The following is a 14,893-nucleotide window of genomic DNA, read 5'->3' as shown; positions in this document are numbered from 1 at the left end:
ACCAAACCCTAAGCACGGTCTGGCTTTAAACTTAAATTCAAGTTAACATCACGACAAAAATCAGATAAATAATAGACTTTCCAAGGGAAAAACCAAGGTTCTCAACTCAAATCCAAGTTAACATATTTTTAAATAATGTTATTCTTTCTTTCACCGCTCCGGTGGCCTGGTGGTTAGAGCGTCCGCTTCGGATGCGGGAGGTCGTGGGTTCGATCCCCGGTCGAGTCATTACAAAGACTTACAAAAATGGTATTAACAGCTTCCTCGCTTGGCGCTCAGCATTAAGAGGTTAGTGTTAGGACTGATCGGTCTGGTGTCAGGATAATGTGACTGGGTGAGACATCATGCTACATGTCCACGGCATGATGCCTCAGTATTAGACATCACTATAAACTGCCACACTGCAGACATCGTAGCGAGATGACTGAAATTGTTTTAAAGCTACGTTAAAATCCAAATCACGCGCGCACACACACACACACACACACACACACACACACACACACACATTCTTTCTGTCTGAAGCTGGCTCTTTCTTAACTCTATTTCCGTCTGGGTTTTTAATTCTTTTTATCAAAACAAGATTTAGACTGACTAATCAAACCCAAAATACTTTTATCCCAAAAAATGTGTTTCTCCCTAAATACTGAATCAAAACATTCTTGATCTCTTGCTTCGTTAAAGAAGTCTTCTCTTCAGGAAGATCATATTTTCTGGAAAACTCAAGTCACTTGTCCTTTCTCAAAGACTTTTACTCTTCCTGCGTAGACTGTATATAAAGTTCGTCACGGTACAGGTAAACGTGTGTTGTTTCACTAAAGATTTCTCAAATATGTAAACTAAAAATCTTATCAGAGACAGCGAAGATTTCGAAACAAAATCGATTAAAATTTAAAAGAAAGTTTATGAATATATCTGAAATATTTTAAAGACATTCAGATCCCGGACAAGCCCCCAATTTCTGTTACGACTCTATGATCTTAAACTAAGTAACAGAAAAAGTACAACCAACGAATTTAGTACAATGCAATAAATAATTTATTTATGTATAATATAAAGTGAACATTTAAAAGGAAATTAAAGTAGTCTGAATTAAATCCAAATAATCCTAAAGTAATATCACAAGTCGAAAAGTATAGAGTATTCTGAATGAATTCCAGTGGTGTTCCGAATTAATTCCAGTCGTGAATTATACCGATAGTCATAAATGTATCACAAAAATATAATCCCGAATGTCTTTGAATGATTCTTCAATAATCCCTAAGCAATGTTCTAGTCCAAATGCTTTGTCATTCTGATGAATAATTTTCATAAATAATTCCTCTCAAATTATCGCTGAACACTACTAAAAACTCTGATCATATATTCCTAAACAGTGATATTAAGATAAGAAGAAACAATTTTGTTTACTTCATTTTAAAATATATATGTCATAACAGTATTTTTAGAACAAAAATCAATCGTCCTAAAAGAAAATTTCACAAAACTGCAAACAATGTCAGGTCTTGAACTGTAAATTCAAGTAAACATCATGACAAAAATCATGTAGACAATATGATTCTCAAAATAAAATAAGAAATGTTTGAAGAATACAAAATTAAGTTTCCTTACGTAATTTTTACTATAAACTGGCGATTTGTATGTATTATTAATGTTGCTCTGAGATCTATTTTTGTGGCGGTTCACGTGTATAACAGATTATTAACAAGTAGACAGTGATTTCATGTGAAGTGCGTCCAAACAAGTGAAGTAATAGACGAACTTTCTGACAAAGGATCGTTTGGCTGTAGACATGCCAAGAAGAGTTTGAGGGAATATATCATTGACATGTGATATGCATGCTTTACTAAAATAGACTATATTTCAATTGAAATAAGAAGTATAGGCATGAATGGAGTAGATTTCTGGAAAAGTGAAAGTAAGTTCTTAAATGCTTCAGAGTATAAGACTCCAGGATAATATAATTTGGACGCCTGAAGACAGAAATATTTCAGAAAATATTACGTAATTTTGAATGTTACTTTTTTTAAAACTTTCAACCAGTGTTCAACGGTTTTCAAAACAAATACTAATAATACAATGGAACTTGTTTCAACTTTTCTATTTTCTAAATATGTAAATATAAAAGATGCAATGATACATTTTCCAATAGATACAAGATACATCCTCTAATAGATACAAGATACATCTTCTAATAGATACAATATACATCCTCTAATAGATACAAGATACATCCACTAACAGATACAAGATACATCCTCTAATAGATACAAGATACATCATCTAATAGATACAAGATACATCCTCTAATAGGTACAAGATACATCCACTAATAGATGACTAAGAGTAAATGATTCTGTAACTCATGAAGGATTTACGTTTTGGCCATTGGACAGGTGACCAGCCAGTTCCAATGCTTTCTTCAGCTCCTCCAACGTGTTATGCAACACAGTGTCATATGTTGGCTGACTGGAACACATTATGTATATGTTTTACTAATTATGTTTCATCCGTTAGTTTCATCAATCTACAGAGGAATGATCTTTTTTATGTTAGGAAACTCTCTCTCTCTCTCTCTCTGTTGCTGCATGGGTGGTGTACAAGACTTTAGTCTTGTAGAATTGCTTACAACTTTGTTTGCCTAAATGTGGTTTACATTGCTCTGCAGCATTTGTATTGGGTTTTAGTTCTGTACAGCTGCTTAAATCTTGCAGGTGCTTTTAGTTCTGCTTTAGAACAGTTTCAGTTATTTTTCTCTGTCCTGTGGTATGTATGCGTCCAGTGCAAATATGCTTTCGGTATATGCTGCATTCTGCAACCACGTGTACTTTCTTGTCCAGCTCTTTTTTTTTTGTATATTTAAATTTAAATTTGTAGGAGTTTAAAACTTTATGCTATGTGTGTAGTTGCTGTTTATTACGCACGTACATTTTAACGTTGAATGTAATTTTAGCGTAAATTCTATGCGTGTAAAATGATTTTTCCACATGGAATCTTTGAAAAATAAATATATGAATTGTGTAAATCATTTGCTTTGATTGCATGCATGAATGAGTATGTATGTATGTGTGTATGTATGTATGTATGTATTGTTACCGTATTGTTTAGTGGCGGTCTAACAGCTCGAAAGAGTTAATATTTCTTATTATGGACACTCAAACCTACTCTATATAAAATACGTCTATCTGTGTCGATTGTAAATGTATATCCTACAATCTACATGAATGGACACTTCGCCCACTATTGTAAAAACTATTGCATGTTACTCTTTGTAAAGCTCAAAATGAGATGGGTCATTCAGGGTTAAACGGTCCCCGTTTAATCAATTTCGACGATTATTTTATTCCGTATGACCTCAAACCTTATGAAAAGGGGTGTCACTCATACTTGCCTTCGAACTAGGTACATATTTTCCCTCTTTTACAAAAAAGTGACGTGACTGTCAAATTTATTATAAAGGGAATGAAGAGAGGCAGGCCCACTTTATAAAAGCGGATCCAAGAAGAAAAAGCGTGCATAAGATAAAAAATAAAATCGAGTGAATATTGGTAATCAGTTGGAGCGCAGGAATTTATATTGATTAGTCAGCATACGATACGGACTATTAAAAATAATGTATGTCAGTTATGCCGTAAAAATACCCGTAAATAATAGACGAATTCTGCATCATATCAAACGCAAAATCGTGTCACATAGAGATCACGTACCGCATTAGACATATTGTGGTGTTGGCTTCTTACGTTTACAACGGTGAAGTCATCAAATCTTTCGACTGAATCTGGTTGACCCACGGAAGTCGCCGATCAACATGGGATTAATTCTTAAACATGTGAAAAACAGCCGGGTTTTTCAGCTCGAGTCAGAAATGACATCACTCATAATGTGATGAAACATAGATATTATATGGTACCCAACGATGTTTAGGACCAAGATCTTTCAAGATTCGGTATTATTCAGATCCTATGGCATATACAAATGTTACTGCGGTTGAAAGCGGCAATGAGGCTTCAAAAAAAAAAAAAAAAAAAGAAAGAAAGAAAAGAAAACGCGTTTTCCTCTAGGATTCTACATAAAGGGTATTGACATTATCTTAACTTGTCCATTTTGTTAGTAGATGAAGTCGGTTGACTTAAAACTGTGAGTCCTGCTTTAAAAATCCTTAAACAATTCTTTACACAGAATACTTTCCATACACTTTGTACGGTGATTACATCCAGACAAATCAACTTATAAAGTGTCCCAGAGATCTTTGCACCTTGCTTTGCTCTGTTTATAATACAATTTTCGAATGCGCACAAATATATTATACAGAGCAAACAGCAAAAGAATTTCTTCTTCCAAAGTTACATGTATATGCTATAATAATAAAACTATTCTTTCAAGTCAGGATATTTCCGTTTCCAGCTTTGATCAATTCATGCAGTTTTACTGAGTCTTTTCTTAAGCACTTTGCAGTCTTCCTTAATATGCTTGACGTACGGTACGTTGCGCGTGACGCTTGTTTGGATATGACGTCATTTTCCAAACGTCATCTGTGTGTAAATCTGAATGGACTCAGTTGACGTCAGATCTATGCGGAAGGTAAGAAAGTTTAAATATTTTAATAATTTTGTAGCATTTTAAAGGGAAGAAGCTTGTTTTCATGTTTCAGATGGCATCTAATATGCAAAAAGGAAACTTAATAGCATACGTACAAACCAATTTACTTCTAATTTGTGAAACGTTTTTTCACATACTCAGTAGGCTAAAAAGAATTTCAAATAAGTAAATAAGTCCTTTTGTCACTAATGTTTTCCTGACTCGCGATATGTCGGCCTATTCTGCGCATAGCTTTGAAAATATGTAATGTTTATCCATCGGGCTATAGAAATTACATATATTACTTTGGAATGTTTCTGTCAGCATTTCAGTTGAATAATTAGGTCAGGTTTATAGCTAGTTTTACAAAAGTCAACGTAGAAATGTCAATAAATGGCAAGAGATATTAAGCAAGCTAAACGTCTTGTTGATGGAGAAAAATTACTACAGAATTTAGAAACAGACTATACGTCGGGAAATATGTTGAGAATTTATGTTCTAGCGGCAAGTAGACACGTTGGGTAGCTAACGATTTTGTACGTGTGGGACAACTTCTTGCAAAATTGGAAACGGATTAAAATACAGTTTTGTTTTAAGGTACACATTTCCATCTTTTATATAATTTATTTATTTGTATGATTCTAAAAGATGCATAGTAAATCGAATTTTCTGGGAAACAGGTTCAAGAAGGTCATGGTGTGGGTCTTCACGTTGCCATTTAGAAATCACATTTTTATGTGCATTTCGAGTCTAAATGTGGGATATTTTTGTACACTTTATGAATATCACTTTTCTTAATTAATGTACGATTGTTCTTTCTGGATACAAAATTGATTGTTGACCCAAAATAGCACGTGATCCAATGTTTACAGAAATGACGTATCGTTGCGCAGAAATACCCGACGCGCAAAACTGTCCGACATGGCGGTATATATATATATATATATATATATATATATATATATATATATATATATATATATATATATATATATATATATATATATATATATATATATATATATATATATATATATATATATATATTTATTTATTTATTTATTTATTTATATTTACTGTATTTCACGAATCGTAGAAATTATTTTTTGTTAATCTTTAACAAATCAATTTCATATATGTACAAATAACTTGTATTCAAACAGCTGTCACATTCTTTATTATGGAAGTAAAAATTAAGTATGCACATATTAAATAAATTATTTTTTGGTATATTGTTCTGTATATTTAATTTGTATTATTTGTTGGCTTTTCTTAATGATTGGATTTCATGTATATATCTATATTTTGTATTTAGCCTTGTCCCTAAAAAAGTCTAGTTCATGGTGTTCGTGACCAATAACATTTATTTTGTAAATAACACAATACATAGTTAATATTTCTCTGTGAGTGTGGATTAAATATTCAGATCATTATGAGTGGAAGTATTTAAATCTTAAATCTTATTTAAACATGTTTTTCCACTTGCAAATTTCTAAACTTTCTGACAACTTTGAAGTTTTATAAAGTAGACTGACTAACATCCTGGGTTTATTTTTGTGTGTTCGCTTTTTATATAATGTATTATGTTTGAAAAAGTAATCGTTCTTGCCTTAGCATCTTGAAGCAGAATATGTCTTGTTGTTATATCCAGTTTTTCATTTGGGTGGATTTATTTATTAAAATTATCATTCATTGGAATTACAAAGTGCTCAATAATATTCTTGGACAGAAACATTAATTTTCAATTATAGCGAATTCAGACAAGGACATTTTTAGATTATATTACTGTGACACATCAAAACACTGTTAGTACATCATCACAATTCAGGCCACTGGCACATTAGGACGTTAGAGACTACATGCACATCAAAATATTAAATATTGGAATATAATAACAATGGAATTCAGATGGAACTTCATACATTTGAACTTGTTACAGAGCTTTTATGACTATTTAGGTCCAATTCACAATACTGTTAGCTCTTTTAAAATTTTCACTTTGTGTTTTAGAGAAATAAATTATTTGTTGTATTTTAAAAAACTTGTTATTTTTCGCTCTCTTCTGTTATTTAGTTTACTACCATAGAGCAATACCAATATGTACAAAAGATCTGGACATTGGTGAAATTTTATGTACATTTATAAAATGCAGTCGTTCCACCTATATTTTACCTATGTACAATTATTTTTCACATTTGCAAAATAGTGTTTTTACATACTACCATGTAACAGTACATGTCGGTGAATGTGTAGAAGTGTTTATGAATACATATGTGAAAATAGGAATGTATTATCATGCGCAGAGACAAAATAAGCATACATGTGCTATATCTTTGCCACAAGTCCTTGATGATGGGTGGTGTCACAAATTAATTAAAAAAGTACAATACTGAGTAGATGCTAGGAAGAAAAGCATGCAATTTAAAGTAATTGAAGGTCGATTTTATTGTGCCTATTGCATATCTTACGAAGCGAAAGCTTACTGTGCCAACAGTTCACTGAAGGCTGACCATATTGCTCGAGTTCGGACGGGTAGAAATAGCAATCATTCCCGTCTCCAAGGGTCGTAAAACATATTTTGTGTATAGCAATATAGGCATCTTCTATAAATGAACGTTAACAACAATTTGGCGATACAATATGCGTGTTTAATCTGTTGGTTACTACTATTAAATTTATCTGATATAATCAGCTATGTCGTAAATAAAGTCGTTATACGGGACAATTTTACGTTAACTGTTTACATTATGGCGGCTTAGAGCTGAAACTGTACCATTGGTGCAAGATTTATCGTTGTTTTGCCTTGCGTAAGTATAATTTTCTTAGATTCTTTCTTCTGAGAATTTTTTTTTTACATCTAATTGCATTCATTCTTGAAGTGAAAATTCTTTTTTTGGCAATCTCTCGAGAAAATCACCGAGCTAGAAATATACCCTAACATACGAAGTTTGGTGTGCATGATGCTATTGCATGAATAATTGAAGCAGACCATCTGTTGTGTCTTACAGTACCGGAATTATTGGAAAACGTTCTTTGCATAAAGTGTGACTGTTGTTTCTTAGGTGAAAGCAGACCTCAAATTCATTCATATATTCAATAAAATTATTCTATATGTACATCAGGCTCACCTTTGCATAGTCCTTTTGTGTATGTCGATGTGGTCATGTAGGCTCATTTACTCATCATAAATTAAAACTTAGGCATATGTGTTGTTTAAAAATTTAATACTAATTTGGTTAAACCAAGTCTATTCAATTCTGATTATTGAATGCTCTGCAAATTAAATGTAATCAAGTAAGTTCCAGACGAAACTTATTGATCGCTATGGACTTTTACAATGATGGACAGGTACTAAACTGGGTCCGAAAAAGAGCACCTCTGGTCTAATCGTCACAATATAGGGTGAGACGAATTTTATAACCAGATGCACAGCTTTCATTGTGACATCACAGTGTGTGACATTCAGTCTGATTTTACTTGATTACACCTTCAGATTGAATTGAGTTTTGCCGTATGTTTTTGACAGGGCATGTAAACAATGACCTTGCAAAGGAATATTGATGTATGTGGATCAAATTAAAGTAAATAATGCCTTTTAAAGGTATGTATAATCAATTCTAAAAAGGATATCCAATGCTGAAAAAGTCAGTACCGAATGCATGCATGAAATGTCTGATACCCAATGCTGAAATAGTAGGTACTGAAGGCATGCATGAAATGTTTGACTTTTGTTATATAGTGTATATTGATATGGTCATGTATGTGAATTTACTCATCTTAAATGAAATTTTATTTGTTGTTCTAAAATTTAATATTGATGTAGTTTAACCAAAGTTTATTTAGTCCTGAATATTGAATGCTCTGCATCTTAACTATCCAGAAATATCCAGAAAAAAATTATTCATGGACTTTTACAGTGGTTGCCAGGTACTAAAATGGGTCAAGAAAAGAGCACATCAAGTCTAATTGTCACATTGTAGGGTAGTATGAATTTTTTCAACATGTACAGTATTCATTGTGACATCACAGTATGCAAAATTCATGCTGGTTCATGCTGGATCACTCCTTTAGGTTGATCTTGTCCCAAAATGTCCACATACTATTACATTGTGTTTGCTGTAGTTGTTTGTCAGGGCATGTAAATAATGACTTTCCATAGGAAAATGCATGTATGAGGATCCAAATATAGCACCAATGACCTGTCACCAGCAATGAGTTTGGAAGGACCAGAAGCAATCAGGTTAGGTAGTCTTGCTGAGAAAATGAGTTCAGTCCTTCCCACGATTTCATGATGAAATTTGATTTTTTTGGTCTAGCAGAATGGATAATTGCATTTCTTATAAATTTGTTAATTTTATTTCTAAGAGAAAGTGCATTTTAACATTCATGTGATTTTAGCTCTCCACAATTGTCTTTGCAGTCTCATATAGCAGTGCCTTACCGAGATCATGGGTACCTCTGCTCCTGACTGAATTTAGAGTGAAAATATTATGATAAAAGTTTATCTTAGAGCAGCTAGATTTAGATATATAATTGCAGTATTAATTAAAATACCTCCAGCATGCTTAATCAGCTATCATAATTTTTGCATGCATTGATGAGAGTAAAATAAATTGAAAATTTTGGCTATTTTTATATCACTATTTTGTTACATCATCATCATCACGTTCCATGAAGCAGCTGCATGTAATTTTAGCAAGGTTAAGAGCAACAAAATACATCATTATGAACTTATAAGGCAAAATAACATATGATCAAATACATCTTTAACATTTTGCAAGCTTTAAGACCTGGAAATTTTAGGTCATGCATATAACTCGTCATGTCCACAAACCGTGTACTATTTTATTCCCCCCGTATAACAAAGACACCAGGAAGAAAATAATATCCCACAGATACTAAAACATGCTAAAACATTTGTATTACACATATACAACTAGTAATAAACATTCATATTTTGAATCTACAAGTCATAATTTCAATTTACTGAATTTCGTGTCTGCAGTGTTATATACAGAATCCATCGGTTGACATGGGGACCTTTTTTGTGATGCTCATAGTTCTCTAAACATTACCATTGGGGCACATGACAATACCTTACATTATATTAAAACATGTGCAGATATTGCCATTTGGCTACAAGCACTTGCACATTGTTCGTGTCCTCTGAGTTCCAAAGTTGTAATGTTTTATTTTAATTTATTTTAAAATTTATTGATTATTTGCCATCTTTGTTTGGATTTGGTGTCCAAGTTACAGTGTATATGTGTAAGAAATGTATGGTTAAATAAAACATAATATTGATTTTTCACATATGTATACATGACCACTGAAAACTGACAAATAGTACAGAACAGATCAGATTCAATAATAACAGTTTTTCAGAAATTTTAAATAGGAAAAAGTTAATCTTGTGTCTTCTGCAAATAACGGTGTCCAATTATATATGTTCATTATATGTCAGGTTGCTCCTTTATGTCAAGTTTCATAGAAAGTTTCAGTTAAAGATGCTGTGAAATGAGATATTGTGTATTATTATGTATGTTTGTTCCTATATCCACTTGTAATTTGTGCAAAAGAGGACACCAAGTTATATGTGTAACTTTTTCAATATGTTGTTTTTCTCGTCATGTTTAAGTCAAAATTGAATCTCTGAGGTCAGTTTTATAAATATTCATTAAATATCAGCTCCAAGGTTTGCAACCAGTGCATAAAAATGTTGTTTATATATGTTAAACTTTTGGCATATATGTAACACTTTTGGGACCCATGATCTCGGCCAAGCACATCATCAATTGCCATATTAGTCTAGGAAGTAATCCTTTCTGGTACATCCATTCCATGAATTTCCCAAGATGTCCTGGTCTGTCAGTTTTCCACATGCCTTCTACTAGGTTAGCCTTTTGATGCCATTTTAGTCTTTCAGCATTGTATCAGACCACTTGCCATGGCATTTATATGATTATCCAGGGTAGATGGGATATCCATGTTTTGGATCTTTGTCCCACCGGGAGGTGACCTGACCATTTCTTATCATCAAGCTCTTGGACTTACTTTTTTCTTTAACTTCATGCCAGCCCTTGATAGATTCTCCTCCAGTGGTGTGAATACCCATGTTACCTATACATGTGTGTCAGTGGTGACTGAATGCATTTCCTAGACATCATTTTTGGCCCGTTTTCTGTTCTGCTGCATTGATGATGATGTTCATGCCCATATAAAAGAGATGGTATGGCCTGTGATGATCTCTCTTTCCAATGCAATTCATGAAAGAAGTGCCATAATCATAGCAAGCTGTTGCTCCTCCTGTGTACACTCTCCTGTATATTGCATTGGTCATGAGCAAATTCAGTGAACCTGTGTGGTATTGAACCATAGTGATTGGCCAGATCCAACCATATGATTGTCAAATTGCCATCTAGAACCTTGGTTTAATTTCTACACTGATGTATCAGTATACTTGTTATTTATCATGCTTGCCTAGTTTGAGAAAAAATATCTTCTGCATTCACTAGTGATATCATCCTGAACTGACTGATATCTTTGGAGTCCTCCCATTTTTCAAAGCAGCCCATATCATACTGCCAACAAGCATAGACCCCACATATGTCTAACTATAGGGAACATCTTATAACACCTTATAAAGGATACTGTATCATACATGTAGTACTAGGTCCTGGGGCCAAGCTAGATCTAGCTTTCCTTACAGCTTCATACACTTTTTTCAAGTAGACTCCCCCCTGTCTAGCGCACAACTTCATACACTTCTTTTCAAGTAGACTCCCCCCGTCCTGCGCACAAGGTGTTGACCATATCATTAGGATCCTGATAATAACATTCTCCCAGATTATCTCTTTGAGGGTCAGAAGGTGTTTGTTTCAGGAACTCTTATGCTTCCACTCTGCCAAACTGCTTTTATCCATGGAGAGATGAAGCAAATTGATAGAGATTCACAATAAAGGCTGCCCTCTCTTGTGACTTCTTTCTACTCCTCTCAAAGGTTTTCTTCTTTTTTAATTGAAGCAGCTCTCTCCTACTCTTCTATTGTACTGTCCATGAACTGTTTTCTCAGTGAACAAAGCTACTGCCATATTTTCTTTAGCTCAACTTGTCATCTATTGGGTCTAGGGGTTGTTGGGTTGGATCTTGTTTTATGGATGCCAAACATTTATTTTCCAAAGATATAAGTGATTATGAAAGGGATTAATGGATTGGAACCTCATGGTGACATTGTTCTGCAGAGCAGCCTTTAGGATATACATTGTAATTCCAGTTATCATCAAATCAGGCCTTTTTATTGCCCACCTTGGGACTCTTTCTCTTCTTCCTAGCTCAACTCATCTAGGCATTTCCTGTTGTAAATCTTGGTCCTCAATGACAAGGTATTGTAGCTCAAGCTGTCTAGAAGCAATAGGTGCTCCCTCCTCAGGTGGTTGTGAAGAGTTCAATGGTCTCCAGTACGGACAAATCTACTGCATCAAGATTATCAACACTGTGGTGTGATGCCTGACTTATATCCTCTGTCTAGCCAGATTATCAACACTGTGGTGTGATGCCTGACTTATATCCTCTGCCTCACCAGATTATCAACACTGTGGTGTGATGCCTGACTTATACCGTTTGTCTAGCCAGATTATCAACACTGTGGTGTGATGCCTGACTTATATCGTCTGTCTAGCCAGTTTATCAACACTGTGGTGTGATGCCTGACTTACATCGTGTGTCTGGCCAGATTATCAGCACTGTGGTGTGATGCCCAACTTATATCCTATGCCTCGCCAGATTATCAACACTGTTGTGTGATGCATGACTTATATCGTTTGTCTAGCCAGATTATCAACACTGTGGTGTGATGCCTGACCTATATCATTTGTCTAGCCAGATTATCAACACTGTGGTGTGATGCCTGACTTATATCGTCTGTCTAGCCAGATTATCAACACTGTGGTGTGATGCCTGACTTACATCGTGTGTCTAGCCAGATTATCAACACTGTGGTGTTATGCCCGACTTATAACCTCTGCTCGCCAGATTATCAACACTGTGGTGTGATGTCTGACTTATATCTTTTCTCTAGCCAGATTATCAACACTGTGGTGTGATGCCTGACTTATATCGTTTGTCTAGCCAGATTATCAACACTGTGGTGTGATGCCTGACTTATATCATCTGTCTAGCCAGTTTATCAACACTGTGGTGTGATACCTGACTTACATCGTGTGTCTAGCCAGATTATCAGCACTGTGGTGTGATGCCTGACTTATATCATCTGCCTTGCCAGATTATCAACACTGTGGTGTGATGCCTGACTTATATCCTATGTCTAGCCAGATTATCAACACTGTGGTGTAATGCCTGACTTATATCGTTTGTCTAGCCAGATTATCAACACTGTGGTGTGATGCTTAACTTATATCATCTGTCTAGCCAGATTATCAACACTGTTGTAATGCCTGACATATCCTGTCTCTCCAGATTATCAACACTGTGGTATGATGCCTGACTTATATCCTATGTCTAGCCAGATTATCAACACTGTGGTGTGATGCCTGACTTATATCCTATGTCTTGCCAGGACTAGACTTGTCACATTGCAACTGATTTCTCACAGTCCTGCACCACATCATTAATAGATTAATGGATCTCATGCATTGTTGCACAATTTCCCATCTAACCTCCACTATCATGCCTATCAATGTCCATTGAACAAGCCATTTTGTTACTGCTAATTTCATCGCCTCAAGCCATTTTGTTACTGCTAATTTCATCGCCTCAAGCCATTTTGTTATTGCTAATTTCATCGCCTCAAGCCATTTTGTTACTGCTAATTTCATAACCTCAAGCCATTTTGTTACTGCTAATTTCATCGCCTCAAGCCGTTTGTGTTATCACCATATCACGAAGATCCTGGATGCATTATCAACTCAGAGTAATTTTCAGATTGCAAGACATTAATTGTTTATAATAAACTTATTATAACAATTGTTATGTATATTTAATTTGTACTGTTTGTTAGTTTTGTTTTAATTCACTATATGCTATGGATATTTGTAAATGTATTATGGACTTGAACTTGTCGAACGAACAGTTCATGTTGTTCCTGACTAGAGACACTGATGTCGTTTTTATTTTGTAAACAAATAATACAAAGTTCATTTTTCTCAGTGTGGGTTAAATATTAGGATCATTATCTTAGTCTGAGTCAAGGACATTATGTTTACCATGTTCTTTTTTATAATGTTAGTAACAGACCTTGTTTAATTATAACTTAGATTCTTCTAGAAATAAACTTTTGTCCTACATCTTGGTTCTTCTTTTGTGTCTTAGTTTTTAAAAAATATGATCTTGTTTATTTGTGAAATTACTCATTCTTTCTGTAAGATCTTGAAGCAGACTCACTTGTTTTGTTGTGTTCAGTATTTGATTGGATGAATTGTTTATTAAAGTTTTATTCACTATAAATACAAAGTGCTTTTAAACAATATTTTTTGACGGAATCATTAAATTAGAATTATAGTGAATTCAGACAAGGGCATCTTGGATTATATTATTGTGATTAATTGGAAGACTGGTATCATATCCTCTCACTTTAAGGCACTGGTATATTAGTACATTCAAGACACAGGTACATCAATGCCTTCAGTGCTGGATCTTAATTTGAAAACCACTGGAATTTAATTAAAACTGTATTCATTAAGACTTTTTTTGACCTTTTGGGATTTAATTCATAATACTATAATTTCTTTTGAAATTTTTCACTTTGTATTCCAGGGAAATAAATAAATATATAAATAAATAAATAAAAGTCTGACATAAACTTGTTAAGACAGCCTGATAATGGGTTGTTTGCAAGGAGTTTTATATAAAACTATTTATTTTGCACTTACATTTGTATACCAACTTTTTTAGAGTTCTATTGCTTTTACTGTGTTTTGATTCAGTATTAGATCTTGTTGACAATTTAGAATTTTTTTTCTAGTGTTTCAAGACAAGCATCAGTTTTTAGTTGAAGATTGGGCTTGGTTCTGGGTATTTAGAATATAGAAAGATGGATGTCATGTGTATTGATTTGTGTCAGAATGATTGAAGTTGATTGAACCCTAACAAATAATATGCTACAAGTTATAGATTACATAGAAATTTGGTAAACAATAGTAGTGGAGTGTTGTTTGTATTCCAAGTTAAAATGGTATCATAATGTGACAGGTCAGTGATTGCTGTGAATTTAGGAGACACTTCAGAAAGAATGGTGTTTAACTAATAGTGTTAAGATTTATGTTCTGTATATACTCACTTTTAAGTCAAGTTTAACTGT

General features: G+C 33.9%; 1 protein-coding gene across 1 annotated transcript in view; it reads left to right on the top strand.

Moving 5' to 3' along the window:
- The first annotated feature begins 7,316 nt into the window (after positions 1-7,316).
- Positions 7,317-14,893, top strand: part of LOC149802085 (uncharacterized) — a 30,515-nt gene continuing 22,938 nt past the window's right edge. Inside the window, exon 1 of the mRNA XM_089956886.1 lies at positions 7,317-7,385. The gene's annotated coding sequence lies outside the window, so the exon portion shown is untranslated. The remainder of the gene's footprint in view (positions 7,386-14,893) is intronic.

Source organism: Sinohyriopsis cumingii, chromosome 4 (assembly GCF_028554795.1).
Source record: "Sinohyriopsis cumingii isolate HCF-2022 chromosome 4, ASM2855479v2, whole genome shotgun sequence".
Lineage (NCBI taxonomy): Eukaryota > Metazoa > Mollusca > Bivalvia > Unionida > Unionidae > Sinohyriopsis > Sinohyriopsis cumingii.
The sequence above is the reverse complement of the archived record's forward strand: the minus strand, read 5'-3'. Positions and strand labels throughout refer to the sequence as shown.